The 16,016-nt window shown below is 37.8% G+C and overlaps 1 pseudogene; it reads left to right on the plus strand.

Annotated features, from left to right (window-relative positions):
* Nucleotides 1–978: 978 nt before the first annotated feature.
* LOC111472454 lies at nucleotides 979–10,075 on the plus strand (annotated as a pseudogene).
* The last annotated feature ends 5,941 nt before the right edge of the window (nucleotides 10,076–16,016 follow it).

Consider the following 16,016-nt stretch of genomic DNA (forward strand, 5'->3'; position numbering starts at 1 on the left):
TAAAATGCCTCAAAATGTACCCATTTCTTTGCTCACGATGTCTAAAACACTTTCTTCCAAACATGGCCAAGACTCGATCAAACGTCCTAACTATATATGACTTATGATTTTCATAGAGATGAGTTGTTCACTGGGTTAGAATAAGTGTCGCCCAAGTGCTATCCCACCGCCACAATAGTGCAATTGTGATAAGTGGTATCAAAGCCAAGTTGGCTCCTTGAATCATAGGACACAAACATGTCTGCTGCAAAAGAACTGGGCAAGTCTCAGACTAATCAATTGGTAGAGATCGAAAATTAGTTACTCTACCTAAGTGCTGATGAAATGGGGCTTTTAAAATCTCACATGAATTTTATTTTCGCTAAAGCCCATAGGATCAACGAGCTGGCAGGTCGCCTTGAGAAACTAATGTCCATGTATTAATGGTTAGGGTCAAGGCCCCAAAAGACGATGCCACAACTTCTAGTGCCTCAAGCGTGGGGATAACTCGACGGGCTTTGTTACTTGGATGGAAGAACATATCGAAGCGATCATTCAGATTGTCTAAAAAATATCTAAAATTTTGAGAGTAGCCTTTGGAGTGATTAGGGATGAAGTGGCCGATTTGAGCGCTAGACAAGTCCTCACCATGAGAGAAGTAGAGAATCAAATCCAAGTTTAAGTTGTAGTCCAATTCAACTAGATAGAGGTTCCGGAGCCGAAGCCTTTTTATGGGGTTCGAGATGCCAAGGCTCTAGAGAATTTTATCTTTGACCTCGAACAATACTTTCAAGCCAAAAATGTCATAGTGTAAGAAGTGAACGTCACATTGGCAAGAATTCATTTAGCCGATGATGCAAAGTTTTGGTGGAGATCCAAGTACATCACATTATGTACTGTGGACACTTGGGAGAGTTTAATACAAGAACTCTCTCTTAGTTCTTCCTAGAGAGTGTTGAGATAATCACAAAATAAAGTTTGATTTGATTACCTTGCAGAATGGATCCATCCTATGGGTGGACATTGATCTTTTGGGTAGTTAGTGAAGCAAGCACGTACACCACAACCTTAGGTGACTACGTGGCCTATGGGATGGATTCGTCAGGTACCTTACATGGATGATGAGCAGACTAGCAATCACCATGTTGTCCCCACCTATTAGAGAGAGTTCTTTAAGTTAGCACCTCAACATCGGACACTGGTTATCACTACGTATGCTCTTAAGTCTGTGAACAACAAGAGCCTTCCACCTAGAGCCTAGAGTAAAACCTGTGGCCATGTGTGTAAGGATTGGGACTCAATGACTTTAAAAAGATGAGCAAAATATTCACAAAATAAAACAAACATAATTTAAAATATACTATACGGCATAACTTATTAAGATACAACTTAACAATTAAAATACAAAATAAGGAACGAACACAAAACATTTAAAACAAGAAGGTGTGGAGGACGACAAGTGAAGCTTATGTATGGCACCTGCTCCAAAGTCCACTCTCAACCTTGACCAGCTCCTTGTTTAATCGTATCCATAGGATGCCACACTCCTTTTCTTGCTCTGAACGACACGCGGGCCCATTCTCGATGGCATGACCAAGCGAGTTATGATGGCCGAAAACATCCCAAGACTTGGGATGGCGTCAAGACATATGGACCCTGTTGATGGAGATCGAGATGGCTAGATGAGATGCAACGTTGTATTGAGAGACCTTGGCCCGAGCAGAGCCCAGGTCGAGCTGAATGTCTTGGCCTAGCGTAGAGGCAAGTCGGATGTGTCGCAGACGATTGAACATGCACGCGCAGGCGGCATGCGTGGTTGAAAAAGCTTGAATTCCGCACAAGAGATGTTTGATTAGCGAAGACAAACCTCGCCTAAGGTCCGACGAAGCTACAAAGTCTGGGCAAAAAATAGATATGGGGTTTAATTCCCCTCAAGGCTAGTTGTGAGCGTGTCGGGATCACGACACCGTACGGTAAAAAATGTAGGACCGTGACAGTTGATATCAAAGTCACACTTTGTGCGTCTAGTTGGGCAAGACATTCAAGAGAAATGAACCTAAGAGTTGATCGAAGACCTTGCAAGTGTGTTAAGAGTGCCAAAGTGGACAGGACAGTTGTCGATTAGAATTATAATAAGTTAGGGGTTTAAGCCAAGACTACCCGAAGTTCTGTCGTGTGTCGACACCTCAATATGGGGAGATCTACCCGTCAAGCAAAACTAAGCTCACTTGACGAGAGCTTGTAGTTCCTAAGTGGACAAGACAGATAAAACAGAAAGCGTCATGACAGTGCCTTCCAAAGAACCATTCACATCAGAGGAATAATGTCAGTGGTTGCAAGAAAAGAAGCCGAGAGTCGAGAAAAGACAAGCGTCAGTCAAGTGCAAAAGTTGTATACAATGTAAGTCCTTATGGGGGGATGACCTTGCTGCAAAGAGGCAGCCGAGTTCAAGCGGGGGAGAGCAACATCAATAAGTCTCTCACCCCGTAAAAGTGCTAGGACATACGAGCACACGTGTATTTCTTGAGCCACCACCTCAAGGTGGATGACTCCACAAAAGATGTCAAGACCAATATCCGCTCGAAAAGTAAGCATCAAGCTAGAAGTTCAAGTACAACAATAGCCACACGAAGGTGGCAAAGTACAAAGAGTTGGCCGAAAGACAGCGCCAACAACTGAAGAGACTGTCAAAAAGTTTTGACTTTGCTCAATAGAAGAAGTGGTTGCGACAAAAGAGTGTTTCGGCAAGGCTTGCGAGCCCCACCCCGAGGGGTGCACTAGTTTGTGTAATTTCGAGGACACATACATTGAGGCCAAGGTGGCCACAATAGGCCAAAGTGCCCCTTTTAAGTCCATAGCCGTCTTGTGAGTGTCTGCAGAGAGGGTCAGCCTCACCCACAGCTGTGGCAAACATTGAATAGCCACGTCTACGTTGTGAGTCTCGGTGGCCGAGTCGAAGATGGGCGAACAACAGAAATAGGTCCGAAGGGGGATAGTCGTAGATAGTGGTACCAAGTCAAAGTTGAGGCAAGTTCACCCAACAACTGACCAACTCAAGAGTCATTATGTGGTGCAACACGACAAAAGAGAAGTCAGAAGCATCGACTCGAACTTGTCCCCAAGTTGGCGGAAGATGTTAGCAAGAATTTCACAATTTTATACTTTTTGGAAACACAACCAATTCCAGTGAGTCGAGTAGTCAATAGTCAGAGAGTTCGGATCGTCATTGGGACGATGCCGAGATTGAGTGGGGGAGAATTTCACAATCAGCAGAGCGAATGTGCCTCGAGAAATTCATCGAGGACTATGACTAAATTAAGTAGTAGAGAATGTCACAATCCGCAATATCTTTTAGCGTTCGATTCCTTCATATTCGAGGAATACGTGTCGCGTAAGTAGGCGGTTTGTGCATTTGGACGAGGAATGAACATGTGTCATATGGTGAGAGGGTCGCGTATCAGCCAACCAATGAGGTTACGCATTCTAGGTAGTCTAACTCGCATTTGACTCTAGTCCGCATCCAACTTAGCAACCCGCATGCGACCTAGTCTAAGACCTGTAACCCGAGCCAATAGTTATGCCAAACCGGTTTAGTCGCGTCACTTCTGGAGCACCATGTGTCGAGCGATAGGCACAATTATGCTATCTAGACGCATGTTGCTAGTCATGCGTATAGGCGTGTGTATTCTACACCATTGCCTGCATGAAGGTGCGTGAGTTCCTCCTTTTTGGCTCGTTTGTCTATTTTTTCGTTTTGATTTCAATACTTACCTTAATTTTACTTGTATTCGGACCTACCAAAGAAATTTATGAAATTTTGGAGCTCCTAACACACAAAAAAAAAACTAGCTTAGGAAGTCACATGGTAGTCATGTAAGTAACCACATGAATTTTAGAAAGTAATACTTGTAGGAATTGTTTGGTAACACATGCTTGTTAGAAAAACAAAACCTAGGTGGATAAATTCAGGACGATTGGATAAGCATGAGATTAGTCACCCTTGTTACTGACATAACTTAAACAATCTTTGCATGATGCAATGGACTCTTCTTCTATTATTGATACATAGGTGAAGCAAAAGATGAGAATTTGTATCTATGGCCTTTTGGTTCTCGATGGATACTATCACCCCGTAGAACATATGTGGGCCATATGCATGATTTACCATACAATAACTCAAGGTGATTGAATGGGTGATTCTCCATGTAGAGTATAAGTAGAAGAAACAGAATAAGATGTTGTGAGCGTCAGTTTTCGTACACAATGACCTAGGATGGAATGCCTCTAGTAGTCTGAGCACATTAGAATCGTTAGAGTCGATCAAAGAGTGTAGCCCTAATGCTCCCGACCGAACCAGACTCAAAGAGATGGAACCGAGTTTCCCAGGTACCTCTCATGGGTGATGAGCATGCTAGCACTCACCATGTTGTCCCCACCTATTAGAGAGAGTTCTGTGAGGTATCACCTAAACATTGGACACCGGTTACCGCTGTGTATTCTCCCAAGTTTATGAACAACAAGAGATCTCCACCTAGAGCCTAGAGTAAAACTCATGATTACAAACTAGGTCGAGGATGCGATGAGAGCCTACAAATAGGTTGCTTACTGGTTATATTTATTTACTCACCCCTTTCCCCTCTTATTTTGTAGGTGTTCCCAAGCTATTGTTCTATTTTTCTAGTCTTTGTATTACATTTTATAATTATATCCCAAATCCATGTCCCCATTTGTAATAAATTTAAACAAGGTTGTCTTTTAGTTGTATTTAATTTTATAATTTTATTGTGGTATTGTTGGACTAATTTTAATTTTAGTTTTACTTCATTTTATTATTTTATTTTATTTTTATTTATTTTCGCTTTTATTTTTTAGTCTTGATTTGGGTTTCGATGACTCAAAATTCAAGTTGTGACACCTTGAAATTTTCATGCCGTGGAGAATATTAAATTATAAATAAAATAATTGTTAAATAATTAATTACAAGACTTTAGGACATAAACCCTAATGAAGGGAGTAGACTTGAAGCTAGAGGATGTGACTATGAATCCTCCCAAAGAGAGGTAGATATCCATGACAAAAACTTCATAACCAAAAAAAACTACAAACATGGGCCCTAGTTTGCTTCATATGCAAGGTGCCCTATTTAGAATCTGAATACCCACAAAGGCTGGCTCCACATGCCTTCCAAGCCAAAGCGTCAAAAACCCATGCAATGAGGACCTTGAAGTACTATTTGCTTTGCGAAAGAGAGTGGGAGAGACAAAAGAGCCAATAGAATGAGGTTTTATGTACATTGAGGTCTTGGTTAACCATAGATCGACCAAGAGGAGAATGATCAATTCTAGAGTAATCCACAACTTCATGATAGAGACCAAAGAAAAACGCTTGAACACTCTCTAGCATGAAGACACTGGAACGATGAAACTGTCAATTTCGTAATTTTGTAGCCTTATCTATCTCAAAAGTTGCAAAGAGAATTTCAATCAAGATGAATGATTTCAATGCCGTGTTAGGGATAGATATTTTTTCTTAAAGGCAAGGTCATTTCCATGCCACAAACAAAATGCTTAGTGGTTATGAGGTCAAACAACACGATCATTCAGATCCATGCCTGATAACCAAAAGGGTGAAGATGATATTGATGTTATAATTGAGACTCAATCTTACCCATGATAAATCCACATTCATCATCATTCCCATTATTGAAGAGGAGGCCTCGAGTGAGTAAATTCAAATAGAAACCTTGTAGTCACTAAAGGAAAACATCACAACATAAGGCTTCCCCACCTAGAGTGATAGATTTAAAATTGATTTAGTATTAGAAATGAGATTGTCTATTACAAATATGTGTCATATGTCTCAACTGGAGCTAGCTAAAATTCATAAATAGTTAAATGACTTGTTGAATGTCGAATTTGTTAGTGATCACTCGAATACTGGGGAGAAGTCCAAGCGAATACCTCCACCAAAAGGTGGAGACAAATCTCCAAAGGAACTAGTGTCTAATTAAAAAAAAAAAAAAAAAAACATCCAAACGAATGAAGAAAATAACGAGTCGGAAACACAAGTTTCAAAAAGTTTGGAAGTGAAGACAAAGTTCTAATCATGCTGAGATACGATCAACTTCGATTCCAAAGCAATAAGAATAAGTAGTTGATGCGAAAAGACCAGTCAAAGTCATGTAGAAGGTATGGAAGGCATCATGTAGGAACCGATTGCTCCCATGGATGAGAACTAGTTATGTTATCCACGTCATAAACTTGAAACATATCCCAATCAAGAAAACACCAAAAACAATGCGGCAACACGACCTCCTACCATGATGAAGAATCTCATTACAAAGAAAGTAGAAGAGAGTATGGTTGAATGATACGACACATTAACCGATCAAGAAAAGACTTATAAAATTTCTTATATCACAATGCTGAGATCGGTTGGAAACGCTTCGAGAGAGCTAAAGTCAGCCTCATTCTACATTGCTTAGTTCGTGAAGAGTTAGTTGATAAAGACGTCAACCAATTGATTGGAGGAGAATATCACAAGCATGCTTGTCAAAGGTCTATTACCTATAGTCGCATTCTAGATGTCACTGTCATGTTTGTCCAAGGCGTGTTGTCTGTGGTCTCATGCTCGTTCCAAACCCCTTTTACTTGTTTTCACAGAGTTAGGTCTTTATCATTTCTATTATGTCAATTCGAAGGTGTATGACCGTTCACCAAAATCATATTTATACCTACCAGGATCAAAATGCCTCAAAATGTACTATAGGGGGATGTGACAAGTTTTCAATTCTTCCTATCCAGGCTATATGTAAGTCCTAATAGTTGCTTAAGACGCCCAATCTTTCTATTCATAAGATATCTCTCTCTCAACCCTCACTTATTTTACATTTTCATCGATCTCTCTCTCCCTCCATCCCTGGTAGATTTGCGGGCTCTACACCAATTAGATTTTAGTTCATTAATTTAAAAGGATCTAAGTCTAGTTTACAAACTTTCAACTACTTCTAGTGTGGTTCAATGATTTTTACAAAAATAAAAGTGATAAAAGGAAAGAACCTATCATAGTGATAATTGGGTTCAATTTAATCAAAGGAGAAAAGAGATGTCTATCATAGTGATACAAATCTATCATTAAGCGAGCATTAAAAAAAAAAAGTCTATAAATGATAAAAAAGAATTGTTGATAGATATAAAAACAACATATTATTTATAGACTTTAAGACTTCCAAAAATGTAACATTTGTAAATTATTTCTTTGTGTGATGCATTTGTAAATTTATTGGATAGTTACAAATACGACAAATAATTCTGTCTCTCATTATTTGTGACATCTTTGCAAATAAAAAGTCACCAACATTCTATTACATCACTAACAATGACATGATAAAAAAGACTGAAAAATAAATAATAGCGTTTTGTCGATTCTATCTCTTTATTATTTTTATTATAATATAGAATCCGTATCTAAAAATATGAACACCTAAAAGTATTAGGAACTTTTATTATTATAGTAGGACGTTGAGAAGCCAATGAAACACATAATGTTACATTGCATAATTCTTCAGGTGACCCAAACAATTAATTAAACATCCATAATCAGTTGGAAAAATTAGGGTTTTTTTTAGTTAAAATCTTCCTATCCCTTTTCAAGTTAAAACAAAAATTATATTGACAAATAAACTTTTTTTTTATTTAATAATTTTAAAAATGAGAGATCAATCATTAAAATGACAATTAGTGTCTTATCTTATATAATAGATTTAAATTTAAAAATTAAATTTACATACATAACATGTCTAATTAAAAATGGTTAAACCATATAAAAACAATAATGGTTAAACATAACAATAATAAAATAGTACACGAGACAGATAAGTTAAAATTAGAGTTAGAAGGGTAAGCATTAACCTATAAATATCACTTCACACCTCTTCTATTATCCTATCACTTGCTTCCTTTTTCTCTCTCTCATGCTTATCATGAACACTTGTATCATTAAGTTTTCTTTGTCTCTTCTTCTAATCTTACATGTTTTTCTTTCCCTTCTACTTTTGTTTTTTAACCATGCCTCAGCTGCTAAATTAACATTCAATATTGTTACTTTCGGAGCTAAGCGCGATGAAAAGACCGATGCCTCGCCTGTGCTTCAAATGGCATGAGCTAAGGCCTGTGACTCATCTGAACCAGCCACTATTTACGTTCCCGGGAGTATATTCTTCGTTCGAAGTGTGAGATTTAATGGGCCTAGTAAGAACAATGCTATTACTGTTCTCATTGATGGAACTCTTGTGGCTTCCTCAAACATTCAAGTTTTAGCTAATTCTAGTTCTTGGATTTTGTTTAATCACATAAATGGGTTTTCCATTACTGGCGGTATTATTGATGGGCAAGGAACTCTCTTGTGGAATTGTAAACACTCAGGGAAGAATTGCCCCATTGGAGCTCGGGTATGCAGAATTTGAGTTGGCTCCATATAAAAAAATTTGAAATTTTTTCTTTAACTCAAAGTTGAATGAAATGACCAGATTAATTACAATATTATTTTAAATTTTTACTAATTCTGGCTTTTGATTGTTTTGAATTGATAGGGTCTTCAAATAAATGATGGAAAGAATGTGAACATCAATGGATTATCTTCAATTAACAGCCAATTGTTCAGCATTGTAATGAATCGGTGCCAAAACGTGCATATGACAAGAGTGAATGTCTTGGCTGCATGCGATAGTCCAAACACTGATGGCATCCATGTGCGACAATCATCAGATGTGACCATCCTCAACTCAAACATTAGAAACGGTGACGACTGCATCTCCATCGGTCCAGGCACATCCAACATGTGGATCGAAAGTATTACATGTGGACCTGGACATGGAATCATGTAACTAGAGATAGATTAGGATGAACATGTTTAGAAATGTTTTTTAAAGGGTTTAAATAAATTTGTCACATTAATATTGAGAAGATAATCTAATCCTTAAATTAAATTTGAATGGTTAAAATATATTCTAAAGTTATTTTGAACCTGAGAAAAATGATTTAAATTATTTTAAAATTATTTTGGATAAAAATAGTTATATCATATATTAGGTTAGAGTGAGGAAATTAAAGGTTAGAAAACATTTGATATTTTGTTGAATGTGTTTGTAGCATTGGGAGCTTAGGGATGGAGGCTGAGGAGGATGGAGTGCATAACGTTACAGTGAAATCATCTACATTCACAAGGACTCGGAATGGAGTAAGGATTAAGTCTTGGGGAAGACCAAGCAATGGATTCGCTACCAACGTTCATTTTCAACACATTATTATGGATAATGTGAAAAACCCAATCATAATTGATCAAAATTATTGTCCACATCTCAAAGACTGTCCTGGTCAAGTATATTTCCTCATTAATCTCATACATTGTTAATTTTTTTCTAATTATATTTAAACTTAAATTTGATGAATACAATTTAAATTTTAAATTTTATAAATAATTGATTTATTTTATCTTTAATGGTTTGAAATTTGTTTGTGTTTAAGATGGGTGTTAAATTATTAGTATTATTTTTTGGTACATTAAATTACTTTTATAGGTAATAATTTAGGGATGCTATTACTTTTGATGTCTTAAAGTGGTATGAAGCTTTTATGATTTTATTTTTTAATTTATCCAAAATATCTAATATCATTGGAGATAATTGCTCTAACTTATAATATACTATCTAGAAAATCTAAGACTATGCTTGATTTATATCTTATTATTTAATTCCTAATTTATATTTGGTTTTAGAATATAGTTTCATTGTTCTTCTTTATTTTAATAGGATTCTGAAGTTAAAGTTAGCGAAGTAACATACAAAGACATCAAGGGAACTTCAGCCACTGAAATAGCTATTGATTGTAGTCCAACAAATCATTGCACTAGATTAAGCTTGATAGACATAAAGCTAACTTACGAGAATCACATCACTAAAGCTTCATGTAAAAATGCTGAAGGAACTACCTTTGGTGTGGTTGAACCTTCTAGTTGTTTAGCATCGGCAAACTTTTATCCATATACTATAGATAATCTTAAACATGATCCTCTTGTATGTCAATCACATGTGGGATAATATTAAACTTTAAATAAAATAATCAAAGTTATTATTAAAATTAAACAATTAATTACGAGGCTTTAGGGCATAAATCTTAACACTCTCGACCACCTAGATATTCTGACATTTTCTCCATTGTTTATGTTACCCTAGTTTATTTGAGATGCCTAGATCATAAAATTGTAGCATCATGGTATCTACTTATTCCAACACTTTTTCTTAGCATGCCTTTCCTTATAAGGAAGTTGAGCAGAGTCGGTCTCAGTCAAGGCTCTACCTGCTCTACCATTTCGTATAGTACCACTTCAGGTTTTAGGATCCATAATCTATCATCCTGCAATAGACTCCAAGTTATTAGGTATTGTAACCAATTGTATCCTAATTAGTTTAAAAGACGGTAATTGACATATGCATATAATTTACATAAGGAGTGAGATCACGCCTACTAACCTTACAACTTACATACCTTGTCAAGCCGAGGTGAGCTTAAGTCAAGCTGCAGGCAGTCACGGTCATGCTTGTCCAAGGCGTATTGCCTACGGTCGCGTGTCAGATGTCCCAATCATGCTTGTTCATGACGTGTCTGTCCACAACCGCATGCCCATTCCAAACTCCTTTACTTACTTTCAAGTTAGATAGGCATTTACTGTTATTGTTGTGTTAGTACCGGGGTGTATGACCTGTCAACAAAATCATGTCTACACCCGTCAGGGCTAAAATGCCTCAAAATGTACTATAAGATATGTGACTAGTCATCAATTCTTACTATTCAGGTTATATGCTATCAAAGTTGTGGTTGTTGCTTATTTTCTTTTAGCCTATACTATTGTTTTTTTTTAAAAAAAAAAGATAAAAAAAAAGATCAATGCATTTCCTTCCTCACGATTTCTAAAACACTTTCTTTCAAACATGGCCAAGGTTCAATCAAACGTCTGAATTGTATTTGACTTGTGATTTTCATATGAATGACTTGTTCACCGGGTTACAATAAGTGTTGCATAATCGCTATCCCGCTGCCACAATAGTGCGATTGTGATAAGTAGTATCAAAGCGAAGTTGGCTCCTTAAATCGTAGGACACAAATATGTCAGCTGCAAAAGAACTGGGCAAGTCCCAGACTAATCAATTGGTAGAGATGAAAAATTAGTTACTCTACCTAACTGAAATTCCGGATGAATTGGGGCTTTTAAAAGTTCGCATAAATTTTATTTTCACTAAAGCTGGTAGGTTGCCTTGAGAAACTAATGTCCATGTATTAATGGTTAGGGTCAAGGCCCCAAAAGTCAATGCCACAAGTGCTAGTGGCTCAAGTGGGGATAGCTCGATGGGCTCTATTGCTTGGATGGAAGAACATATCAAGGGCTTAGACAATACTCAACAAGCGATCGTTCAGATTGTCTAAAAATATCTAAAATTTTGAGAGTAGCTTTTGAAGTGGTTAGAGATGAAGTGGCGGATTTGTGCACTAGACAAGTCCTCACCATGAGAGAAGTGGAGAATCAAACCCCAGTTTAAGTTGTAGTCCAATTCAACTAGATAAAGGTTCCGTACCCAAGCCTTTTTATGGGGTTCGAGATGTCAAGGCTCTAGAGAACTTTATCTTTGACCTCAAATAGAACTTTCAAGCCAAAAATGTCGTAGCATAAGAAGTGAAAATTACATTGGCAAAAATTCATCTAGTCGATGATGCAAAGTTTTGGTGGAGATCCAAGTACATCAACATTCAAGATGGTTGATGTATTGTGGACACTTGGGAGAGCTTAATGCAAGAACTCTTCTCTTAGTTCTTCCTAGAGAGTATCGAGATAATCACAAGAAGAAAGTTTGATTTGATTACCCTGCACAATGGATCCATCCTATGGGTGGGCATTGATCTTTGGGGTAGTCAGTGAAGCAAGCACGTACAGCACAACCTTAGGTGACTACGTGACCTGTGGGACGGGCCCACCTAAGAGAGAGTTCTTTGAGGTAGCACCTCAACATCGGACATTGGTTATCGCTACGTATGCTCCCAAGTCTGTGAACAACAAGAGCCTTCCACCTAGAACTTAGAATAAGACCTTTGGTCACGTGTATAAGGATTGAGACTTGATAACTCTAAACAGACAAGCAAAATATTCACGAAATAAAACAAACAGAATTTAAAACATATTAGACGACATGTTTATATTATTTCAAAATAAAAAGTTCATACATAACTTATTAAGATACAAGCATGACTGTGACATCCTCCTATGACATCCTCCCCCCAATTTAATTAGTTGAAGTCCCTTTCTTCGAACTCTACAAATCTGAGGTGCGACTATCTTCAAGTCGTCAGCACATTCCCGACTGATTTCTTCGTGCAACCTCCAAGATTTTGGTCCACCGAACTTGTGTGAGAAACCGCCATCTCCCTCCTTATCACCCTCATCTCGACGAAAAATCGACGTTCCAAGCAACAAAGTCCGAATATTACACTCAAGGCTTCTTACGTTTCCAAGCATGACTGTGACATCCTCCCCCAACATAATTAGTTGAAGTCCCTGTCAACCATCTTATTTCTTCAAACTCTATAATCTGAGTTGTCTTCAAGTCGTCAACACATTCCCGACTGATTAATACATGCCCCCTCCAAGATTTTGGTCCACAGAACTTGTGTGAGAAATCTGTTGGGTTTTATGTTCTAAAACTCATAGTTTGTAAACAAAGACATATTCTAGTTTCAATAAAGTTATTATTGATGTTTATTCAGTAAAGATTGTTATTGAATAAAGTGAACCTTACGATTATTAATCTAAATTCAATAAACTAAGAACACTCTGGCTATAGTATGATTACTTGAACTATATGTAGAGACATAAAAGTGGATCAAGTTAAAGTATATAGTCAAAATGATCTATAGTATAAGGATAAGGCTGAGTACCTTATTTTGGGAACACTATGGATGTGGCCCACTTTTGTATATGATATAAATAATGTGATCACTAAATTGTACATGTGGAGACATGTGAGTGGGGGCGTCCTATGCAATGAGTATTGCATAAGATCGGACCATGAAGAAAATCACTCTCTCTTTATAATGTCGTTTACTATTGAGACTGATTTTCTTTTCATTCGATGACCTAGGTAACTCGATCTTAATCCTGAGCTAACCATGAACTTCTGTTCATGTCGGGACAGGACTGGTAGAGGTTCTAGTAGTTCCGCAATTTTGTTTCGTTCAACCTTGTCTTGTTGGCAGATAAGACCGGTCTTTGTGAACTATATTACATTGTTGTGGAGGTTCGACCAATAGTACCCCTTTTTGGAGGGTATAGGTTCTCTTCCATTCGTTGTGGCCCGCCCATGTGTGTTGTGGCATTCTTTTAGTAGGAGTCTCCTCAAGTTCCCCGAACAGGGGACGTAGAGACAATTTCCTTTGGTGAAGAGTAAATTGTCTTCGACCCAAAACTGGCGAGTCTTCCCCTCTCTGGATAACTGCATGATGGCCTGAGTGGCCGGGCCTTTGGCTAGATGTTCCTCGATACTTTCCCGTATTGTTCCACTCAACTTACTTGCTTGTAGATGAGCTAACATGCACAGAGCCGCATGCTCGCTCTTTCGACTTAGAGCGTCCGCAGCTTGGTTTGCTTCACCTTGCCTGTGTTCGAACTGGAAGTCAAATTCGGTCACACATTCCTGCCAATGCGCTTTCTTTGACGATAACTTGAGTTGATTAAAGAAGTGACATATGAAGCTGTTGTCAGTCTTGACTACAAATTTGACTCTGACATATGGAGCTGTTGTCTGTCTTGACTACAAATTTGACTCCGAGGAGGTATTGTGTAATAGCCTAAAAATAAATAAACAAATAAACAAATAATTAAAGATATATTCGTGACAACGACTTAAGCTAGCCAGGTAAGTGACCTTACTATCGGCATGGTTATATTTGATGTTGACACGTGCCCCGTGGTTCTGCACGTGTCAAATATATTGATATGTGTGAATTGTTTGTGGATCGATATGCTTCTTATATGTTATGTATATGTTATAATATGTGAATTATATGATAATAATTATGGTACGATGTGTTCAAGAATATGTTTGAGATAGGATACGAGAAGGATGCACAAAACGAAATGTAACGATAGGAGTAAAATACATTCATGAAACGTTAAGGTTAGGTTACATACCGGAGTGATATGGATAAGAGAGATTGATGGAAGAATACGGTTAGGTTACGGGTAGAAAGGGATAGGTTTGTGATAGGTTGATAGAACGATAGCGTTAGGTTACGTTCTTGTGATGATATGTCTGTGATAGGTATAAGAACGTTAAGGCTATGATAATTTAGAAGACGATATGACTACGAAGTGTTTACGTTATGACTTGTTTATGATATGATACATTGTGATGCAATATGTCATGGTATTATGTATATATGATGAAATGTTATGTTAAAAGAATAGAACGTTATGTTAGGCCTCTTAAATGGTGTGTATACAGCATGATATGGATGACATGAAATTACGATAAATGGCATGAAATATAACCCCGTTAGAATTATGTATTATTTCAGAACTGAAGAATGAGAAACGATATGATATGAATGATGAATCATATCTGAAACGATATGAAAAATGATATGAATGATGAATCATATCTGAAACGATATGAAAAATGATATGATATGTACATAATGTGTAACACCCAAACCCCGGACGAGAAACTTAAAACCTAAATTTTTCCCTTTTTTGATCTTCCGAGATTTTATTGGGGATCTTAGAGAACGAATTTTGAGATGAGGTAGAAGAAAAAAATGTTTAAAAATATCACAGAAACTCAAGAAAAATATAAAAAAAAAAAATGGTCAAAGTCAACCGAGAGGGGTAGTTTAGTCATTCTGCCATCTTCCTCCTTCACCACCTGAAAGGGAGGTTAGTAAAAGATTAATAGAATAGAAATAAAAATGAAAAGGGAGGAGAGAAAAAGAAAAGAAAAAGAAAAGAAAAAAGAAAATAGGGAGAGAAAGACAAAGGAAGAGTTAGGGTTTTTAAGAAGGGGAAAAAGGAGGGAGAAACGCCCAAACCCGAACTGAAGCACCCTCAATCTTAGATCTCCTACTACAGTTAATCAGAGTATCAAGAGGAGTGGTCTGAGCGTTGGATCGTTCGTTTCCGGCAAGAAACGGGCAAGAACGCGAGGTAAGTCTGCGACCTCTCTTGTTTCATGATTTCAACATAGATCCGAGAGTTTTAGATGATTTAAAACCTTAATAAAATCTAGTTTCAAACACTTTAGGTGAGGAGTCTTTCAAGTTTTTAGAGGAAACGCGGCCAAAAAAATCGCATCCGATAACAAAATAGAGAAACTGTCCTACTTCGGTAAGAAACTAAATTTTTCTTTGTTTTCAACCTCATTTATTAAGTGATATGAGTACCAAAAAAATACAATAAAAATATATCTAGATTGGTGGACTTGAGATCTTGAATTCTGGTGAAGAAATCAATTTAATTCGAGTTATGGTTTGGAAGAAAGAAAAATCCAAAATAAATAGGTCGATATAGAATTTGACCGGAATCTGGATATTGGATGAACTTAGGCTATCGGCGATGGACACGCGGCCGCCGAAACGGGAGGACACGCTTCGAGCAACTGGTGGAGAGACGCGTCTGGCGTCTCTGCTGACACGCGTTCGACGGTTGACCCAAAAACCCGACTCGTGCTCGCTGAAGCAACCCGACGACCCGGGTTCCAACTCGAAAGCTACCGCCAGTCCCTGTACGACACGTGTCACAGCCCAAAAAATTTGAGGGGTAAGTCTACGTCGGCTAGGGTTCGAAATGCGCCTATGCCTGCGTTGAATGCGCGTACGCCCTGCGCGTGGAGCCCGCGTGTGGGTAAGTGTGAAGGCGCGTGGGAGTCCCCCTGTAAGCGCGTGTTGGCGCGTAAGTGTCCTATTTTCACCCTTTTTTTCCCGATTCCAGTACTAATC

Source organism: Cucurbita maxima, unplaced genomic scaffold (genome assembly GCF_002738345.1).
Source record: "Cucurbita maxima cultivar Rimu unplaced genomic scaffold, Cmax_1.0 Cma_Scf00073, whole genome shotgun sequence".
In the NCBI taxonomy this organism is placed as follows: domain Eukaryota; kingdom Viridiplantae; phylum Streptophyta; class Magnoliopsida; order Cucurbitales; family Cucurbitaceae; genus Cucurbita; species Cucurbita maxima.